The sequence below is a fragment of the Eptesicus fuscus genome, chromosome 15 (genome assembly GCF_027574615.1).
Source record: "Eptesicus fuscus isolate TK198812 chromosome 15, DD_ASM_mEF_20220401, whole genome shotgun sequence".
NCBI classification, from domain to species: domain Eukaryota; kingdom Metazoa; phylum Chordata; class Mammalia; order Chiroptera; family Vespertilionidae; genus Eptesicus; species Eptesicus fuscus.
Genome location: NC_072487.1, coordinates 71,616,557 through 71,625,340, shown reverse-complemented (window position 1 = coordinate 71,625,340; position 8,784 = coordinate 71,616,557).

The following is an 8,784-nucleotide window of genomic DNA, read 5'->3' as shown; positions in this document are numbered from 1 at the left end:
CCCTCGGCCAGGAGGGGTTAAAACCTTTCTGCTTAACCCAGGAGTCTGTGGTTGCAACCAACCACCATGAATTCCAGGGGCCTCAGGGGCTCAAGCATCATGCCTGCCTTTCCTGCCTCATCCTGCCACTGTCCCCTGCTCCCACCTTGCTCCCTGAACTCAGCCACAAGGGCCCTTTTTCCTTCCTCCATCCTTTGCCTGTGCACATGGGGTTCCCCACCCCTCTTGTCCCATGCTTACCTTCGGATATAGCTCAAATAATCCTCCCCATCCCCTACAGCCTCCCCCTGCTCACCCCCAGACTAAGTCAGAGCTCCTGCCTCAGAGACGAGGCATTAGAATCACAGGTCTGGGTTAAACTGGGTTGTACCAATAACCAGCTCTGCAACCTGGGGCAAGGCACCAGGTTACTTGGTGTCTCAGTTTCCTCATCTGTAACGTAGGGGTGCGCACCGTGGCTGCCTTGTGAGGGGTCTCCTGGTGTGCAGTAAGAGCTCAGAGGCAGGAGCTGTGACATCCCCTCGTCCCTTAGGCTTAGAGCCCAGACACAAATGCCCTTTGCCAGGCGCCCCCAAGGGCCCAGGCCCAGGTACAGCTCATGATGGAGAGAGAGGCCTGGGTCAGGGGCTGTCCGGCCTCCTGCTCAGCAGGGGCTGCACCTGCAGGGGGTGGTCCCTGGCAGGGGGTGGGGCTCCAGTGTGTCACCGTGATGGTGGCAGCAGTACTACACCGACTCAGGTTTTGTCCATGGTATTGGGGGACCCAGATTCTAGCCTCTCCAAGAGGGTCTTTGGGGAACATTTTCTACCCCTGGACTGTCTTTCCTTCTTAGGGCCCGCCATATTCTCTCCTCCCTCAGCCCAGACTGTCTGAGGAGGTGGCTCCGTGCTGGCCTTTCCCAGTCTCACTGCATCCGCTGAGGTGACCCACTCCTTGTCCCCACCATCCCCATCTCAGTAGTTCAGTGGAATATGCATTGCCAGGGCGCGAGTGCAGTTCCCAGGAAGCAGAGAAAGCTGTGTGTTAGCAAGAGAGCCAGCAGAGAGGAGAGGCCGAGAGCCAGCCTGCCAGGTTCCTGCCAGCGTTCCAGCTCCCAGCTGCAGTCCCTGGCGCTGCCGTCCTAAAACACACGTTTCCTTAAATTTCTTTTTTTTTCTTCTTTTTTTTTTTTTTGCTGAGCAATCTCCAGTATGATTTTGGTTACTTGCCACCCGAACAGCTTTGACGAAAACATCCGTAATTTCCAGAGCTGGTCCCCTAACAGTATGCCTTAGGGATTCTTTTCTGGGAGTCCCCTGCAGCTTTGCACACAGGGATCCTAGCTCCGCAAGGGTGACTGAGCAACGCCCTCAAGTCTCAGTGGTTCCCTCACAGCCTGGGCTCTCTGTATGGGAATGCACTGTAATTGCCATTGTCCCTCCTGACGTGTTGAGGCCACCGCTGGACACAGGCTCTCTCTGTGGACCGACAGGGCCAGGCTGAAAGGTGCTGTCATCTCCAGTTTTCCAGACACTCAGTCTCTAGTCGTGCCACCCGCATCACCAGAGGCACTTGTGTTTCAGCAGCGACATTATTCGGGTGACTCACTGACTTTGCAGTGGGAGTGTTTTCCCATGGGCTCCTATCTGGCAAGCTCTCCCCCTATCTGGTACGTGCACAATGAGTTCTTCGGAAACAGGCAAGACCTTACATTATGCTGGGTAAATGTCATCTTGTTGGCCCCCATCCAGGCGCCGAGTCTTGAGAGCGTTGTAAGTCAGGCTTCTGTTGCACAAAGCATGAATTCTGCACTGTGGCAGCTGCAAATTTCATGAGCGGGACTTCTGTGTTCTAAATCCAAACTGTAAAAACGATGATCAATGGGACGAGACTAAGGACAGAGCCCTGATCAACAGAGACTGCCAATAATTCTGATTTATTTATTTATTTTTTTGCGTCCATCCACACCCATCAGGATGGTGGGCTAACCATGGGTGGGGGCAGGAGAGTGATGAGCTTCTGCCTCAAACAGGGCTCTTGGGTTGCAAACAACAGAAACCTTTAATGGCCCAAAGGGATCATATGGGAAAGAGCTGGGTGGGGTGGAGGGGGGGTGCAGGGAGGAATCAAAGATGGGAAGGACTCCATCACTGCCATGCCAGCAAAGGGCAGGGAGCAGGGGCTGAGAATCTAGAGCGAAGTCCAGGCGGTTCAGGGTCCTTGGTCAGCTTCCCATTGGCCCAGTGAGTAGAGGGCAGGGCATCTGGATTGGCAGTCCTGCATCCTCCTCTGTTGATCAAGCAGGGATCTCTAAAACCAGCTGTGCACCTGTGGGTTCTGGAGCCACAGCTGTGCTCAAATCTGGCTCCGTCACCCACCAGCTAACTGCTCTGTACTTCCTTTTCCTGCTGTCTACAATGAGGGTGATGATTACTTCCCACCTCATAGGGTTTGCCTTGAGGATGGAGTTAATGCAGTGGTCGGCAAACTCATTAGTCAACAGAGCCAAATATCAACAGGACAACGATTGAAATTTCTTTTGAGAGCCAAATTTTTTAAACGTAAACTTCTTCTAACGCCACTTCTTCAAAATAGACTCGCCCAGGCCGTAGTATTTTATGGAAGAGCCACACTCAAGGGGCCAAAGAGCCGCATGTGGCTCGCGAGCCGCAGTTTGCCGACCACGGAGGTAATGCATGCAAAGTTCTTGGAACAGCATCTGGTGCATAGTCAGTGCTCTGTGTTGGTCAGCTGTGTTATTAAAGTACTAGAGGCCCGATGCACGAAATTCGTGCAAGGGGCTTGGCCCTCGCAGCCCCGGCTTCGTCTGGAATGTCGTCCAGACTGTTGTTCTGCTGTTTGGTCTATTTAGCATATTAGCTCTTCATTATATAGGATTATTACACGGTGAGTCCACATTTTCTCAGTTAGCCCCAAAGATATGTAGGTGTGTCTGGGTTGGGCACAGTTGCCCTGATTACAGGAGAGAGGTAAGAGTGCTTAGGGTTAATTCCCAGTGACCTCGTTGGCATCTCTGGCCACCACTTCCTTTCTGAGCACTCGGATAACTACTGAACAACCTGTGCCGAACCTGCCGGGCAATCAGTATCGGGCCAAGGAGGCTGAGATTGCTGGGTCCACACTTTCTGGAAAAGAGGGACTGTGGTGCTTTCTTCTCCCCTGGCTTCCGGGCCGCTCTTGTGGAGTCGGTCACACCTTTCGCTCTGGCTCTCCTGAGGTACAGTTTGCTAGACCGAGAAACTTGGTCTTGGCCTGGCTGGTGTGGCTCAGTGGTTGAGCATCGACCTATGAACCAGGAGGTCATGGTTTGATTCCTGGTCAGGGCACATGCCCAAGTTGCCAGTTCCAATCAATGATTCTCTCTCATCATTGATGTTTCTATCTTTCTCTCCCTCTCCCTTCTTCTCTGAAATCAATAAAAAAAACAATATTTTTTTAAAAGAAACTTGGTCTTGTTTATTTATCTTATTATATTTTTAGCATGTTTTTTTTTTTTTCCTTTCTAAGACTGTTCTTTTGTTTGGGTAGCAAAGTGACCCGACGCCAGAAGAAACCCGAGCAGCTCAGGGGGCCTGACCCTCACCCACTCTCTTCAGCCTGGGCCCGGGCCCGGGCCCTGCGCCTGCGTTCCAAGCCCTCGGGCTCAGGGACGCTTCCCCACAAGTCTCTTGGGCCCCTCCCGAAATCCAGTGACTCTTACAGAGAAGGGAAGTCTCGGAGGCCTGGGACGAGCACGTGGTGTCTTGAACTCACCACCCTCCTGATGCCAAGTCCAGATTAGGACGGAGGGAAGGGGGCAGGGTGGCGGCTGGGCAGGGTCCCTGTGACAGGCCCATCTGGCTGTGGAGGCAGGGCCACGACCAGGCAAAGAGGACTTTATTGGTATTTAATTTTTAAAATTCTTAGAACGTCCTGGACCCAACAATGTTAAAGAGCAGCGTGAGGACAGCTCCGCCGCTGTCCCAGGCTCCCGTGCTGTTGCCATTGTTATTCTTCCGGTGAGGCCTGTGCTTACAATCTCAGGCGGTGGCTGTGGAGATGGAGGGATGGGTCTTGCTGCAGGCGTGGGGACCGAACCTGGGGCTGTCTGGCTTCTCTGTGCCTCTTCTGGGCCCTGCTTTATTCCTAGCACACAAACCAAATGTTTTCATTTAAAAAATGTCTTAAATTACATGCTGACTGCAAACACACACACACATGTATATGTATGTGTAGAAGACTAAAACATAAAAGACACCCCACCGTGCCTTCAGCCTCGCTCCTTAAAGGGGACTGCTGTGAACAGTTTGGAGGTCTTCTGGGAGGAGACTGTGGGCTTCTAGGCCTCTGGAGTTGAAAGGTATTTGCCAGTGCCAAACCCCGGAGAAGGCCTGGGAGTCAGGAATGGGATGTGGGGGTGCTAGGCCACCTGGGGCGACATCTATGGGAAACCAAAATGAGAAGCTGAGGGAGGTGCCTGAAATGGAGGCCTTGAATGCTGGGCTAAGGGCTTGATCACATTCTTTGAGCAGTGGTTCTCAAAGTAGATCCCATGGAACCCAGGGGGGTGCAAGAAGGAACCTCAGCGCTCCTTGCGGGGTGAAAGGTTAAGAGGAGGAGCACCAGTGGGGAATCCGGGCCCCTGACCCAGCTCCAGCCAGAATGACTCTAATGTCACATGACTGATGGACTGTGCTGCCACATGCAGCGGGGAGCAGTGGAGAGCAGTGAGGGGCATTCAGCAAGGACAAGGGGATGGCCCAAACTGGGCTTTAGGGAGCCAGCGCTGAGAGGAAGAAGTGAACTCCAGGGGTCAAGTGGCCCCCCAGGCCTCCGTGCAGAGGTTCTCTGGCCTCCTGACCTTTTCTTCTTAGGCCACCAGGAGGTAATAATAATAATAATAACCCAACCATCACAGTGGCAGCAGGCACCACGCTATGCAAACCTCATCACATTATCACATCGGGTGGGTAGTGTGCAGATGGGGAAAGGGAGGGCCCGGAAGAGGAAGAGGCTCAAAAGCAGGGTGACCGGCCAGCCGCAGCGGCAGAGCCATGTGGAGAGCGGCTACAGCGTTCGGACAGGTTCAAGCCTCGGATTAATGAGAGGCCACAGTCCTCTCATGGCCCCGTGCAAGTCCCAGCTTGGAGGGCAGAGCCCTCCCAGCACAATTATAGCCAGAGGCTGTAGTTGTAAGCTTGAACCTATGGTCCGAACACGTGGTCCCACGTGTCTGAGTGATGTGGGCTTGATAGAGTTGAGGTGCATGTAATTGAGTAGATTCGAAACTCACGAGAACGTTGTAACCACGCCCTTACTTTGCCTCGTGGAATCTGGCTGTAAAATAAAGAGACAGCTCACCGCCTGTGGCACTCACTGCCTCTCTCCGTCCCACCCAGGCCCAGCTTTCTTCTCTTGTCTGTCTTTTCTAACTCCTTCACCGCCCCCACTCCGGTTCACCCTGGGCCGTGCTGGCGCGGCACCGAGCCAGGATATACACTCCGAGCAGGTGCAGAACAGCTGCTGTGGTGTCCGATCCCCTGGAGCCTCCCGCAGCCGCTGCCCCCTCTGCCCATCTGCCCTTCCAACTGTCTCAGCCACACCTGGCACCCACACGCCTTGTGGAAATCTGATCCGCCCTGTGCTGCCTCCAGCGATACAACTGGAAGATAGGGGTTGGGAGACAGGGGTGGGGTGGGAAACGGAGCTCCAGCCGGAAAGTGGGAGCAGCTCTGGCAGGGCAGGGAGAGAGCAGCAGGCTCTGCCTGCTGTGTGACCTTGAGCTCCTTGCTAGGCCTCTCTGGGCTCAGGCTGCTCTGAGCCACCAGGAGCTCGGGCTCCAGGGTTAAGTATAGGCAACTTGTGGCTCATCTGCTCAGGCCTGGAACAGCACCCGGCTCCCACAGGTGCCGCCTCGCCCGCAATGCCCACAGGCTGTGTGACCCCAGGCCAGTGTCACAGCTTCCTCATCACGTTGGAAGGGTTGGGGCTGGGATGCCCTGCAGGCAGCCCTTCCCTCCTCTGCTTGGGGGCTGGTCACAGCGGCCCCATCCCTCCCCCCAGGCCTGGACTTTCCTCAATGGCCATTCTGTGTCCGTTGCCAGGGGACTGCTGTTTGCTCAGCTGCCCCCACCCCTGAGACCTCACGATAAAGGATAAAGGACTCCTGCCAGCCCAGGGCCCTGTGTCTGGGGGTTGCGGGGTGAGAAGCCCCTCCTTCAGGCTGGGGCATTGTCCTTTCCTTCCTGTCTGGGTGGGGGCGGGAGGCGTTCGTGGTCATTCATTTCCTCTCAGACTTGTTTCCCTTTCCAGAAGCTCAGGCTCGAACCTCAGCCTGGCGCCACTCCCAGCTGTGTGTGCCCAGGAGGGTCCCAGCGGCCCTCAGCCTCAGTTTCCCACTCTGTAATGGCTTAAACACCTTTCTAGACCGGTCACATCCCCAGTTCAAATCCTACCACTTATCGGCCTTGTGCCGTAATCCTCAGGTTCCTCATCTGAAAAATGGGAATATTAATTGTACCAGCTTCATAGGTAATTAAAAACATGGACTCCACAGCCCTGGGCTGCCTTATAGTTGGGTGATTTGGGGTGAGTCGCTCGACCTATCCAAGCCTCAGTTTTCTCCTCTGTAGAATGGGGATGAAGTCTTTTCCCAAGTACACACCACCTAGGTTAGTAATGAATGTAGGACCCATTTATATCAACACCTATTCCCTTCTCAGGTTATTTTAAATTTCTACAGCTCCTCCCAAACGATTTTAAAAAATATATATTTTATTGAATTTTTACAGAGAGGAAGGGAGAGGGATAGAGAGCTAGAAACATCGATGAGAGAGGAACATCGATCAGCTGCCTCCTGCACACCCCTCCACTGGGGATGTGCCCACAACCAAGGTACATGCCCTTGACTGGAATCGAACCTGGGACCTTTCAGTCCACAGGCCGACACTCTATCCACTTGAGCCAAACCAGTTACGGCCCAAACGATTTATTATGATTAACCCACCTCACAGGGTCGTTCATTTTCGCTGCAAGTAAGAGCTTAGTTCGGTGCCTGGCACACAGTTAATGCAGAACCATTGTTGTTACTAGTGAAAGTGTGCAGAGTGAATCCCGCTAGAGGACAGAATCAGACTGTGTGCCCCAACAGGGCTCCTGTGGCGGAGGCCACAGTGTCTGGCCTGGGGTGGATCCTGATGCCAGCTGGCTGAGGACAGGCTCAAGGCATGTCAGGAAGAAGTAGTTTGTAGGGCATGGGATACAGAAGGCGCCTAGGACAACCTCACCCTCTCCAGTGCCCACTGGCACCGAGGCCAGGCCCAGCACTCGGCTGGAAATCTGTTTCCCAGCTTAGGACCCCAGGGAAACTGCTAGGGTCTACTCAGCCAGCAGGAGGAGCCCCGGAGGGATGCTCAGGGGTCCTGCCCTTGCTGCCGGCCTGGGCTGTCTCAGGTGCAGTCAGTGGGTCTTTTACCAGCTTCTTCCCTCACCTGACCAGGCTTCCAAGTTGTCATAGCAGCCCTGCTACCGAGCACCTACTGGGTACCGGGCATGCAGCGCATATGTGTTCTTTGAGTCATTGAATGCATCATTGGCCCACTTCACAGATGAGGAAAATGTGGATCAGAGGGGCAGGGACTCTGCCGGCTCATGGCCAGATTGGAACCCTGCCCTGCCCACCCACAGTCCAGCTTCCGGACTGCCACACTGCAGCCTGCCCCCGGCCTTGGCAGTGTCCCTCCCCGAGCCAGTCCCCCAGCCCCTCCACTGACATCCTCCAGCTGCTTTCACTCCCAGAATCCCCTGCTGCCAGCTCCCAGCCTCTGCATCAGAACAAGCTGCTTTCCAGCCCATCCACGGTTCTGCGTCCCTGTGCCCATCATGTGCCACCCACCCAGGCGCTTACAGGCTCTGGGCGCTGCTGGCTGCCCTTGCTCTAAACTGTTAACGGCTTGGCTTTGCCTCTCTTCTCGCTAACTTACCAGGCAGTTTTTCCAGAGCATGAGCATTTTAGAAGGGCTTTGGGATAATGGCTGAGGATGTGCTGAGCACGCACTCATTGCCAGGTACTGTGTGAAGTGGTTCTCTTGGGTCATCTCATCTGATCAGCTCGTCAGTGCTGATCATTTCCACTGCACAGATGGGGGAACGGGCGCAGGGAGGGAAGGGGCGCTGCTCACAGACACTGTAGCAGCGATAGCCCAAGTTCACCGGGCACTTTGAGTCAGACACTGTTGCAAGCACTTTCTGCATATTGTGTCATTCCATCCAAGCCGGCGAGGCCACCGCCATTCTAGTCCTCCTGTGAGAGATGAAACTGAAGTGCAGAGGGCGATGCGTTGCCCAAGGCCACACAGCCAGGAAGTGGTCGGTCGAGTCGGGGTTCTAACGCGGGGTCCGGCTCCACAGCCCACACTCAGGACTTATGGACCTCGAGAAGGTGGAGGCGGGATTTGAATCCAGGACCGACTGCATCCAGGCCTCAGTTCTCCCCTATCCTCCCCTGGGAGGCAAAGAGCCAGGCCTCAGACCGTGGGATGGCTCCCAGCACATCAGGCAAAGACCGCAGCTGGGAAGCAGGCCAGCCTCCGGGCAGGCTCAGAGCTCCAGCCAAGTACAAGGAAGTGGCTTTGGCCTAGACCCCTGAGGGGGCGGGTGCTCCCCGAGGGCCGCTCTGGGGCAGGGCCTGGACTCCCCAGAGGGCCCAGGGATTGGCAGGCATTTGTGCTGTCCGAGTGCTTTGCAGTAATTACTGTTTCCGGCCTCCAACAGCTTCCAAGTTCTGACACTTACATATCTTATGAG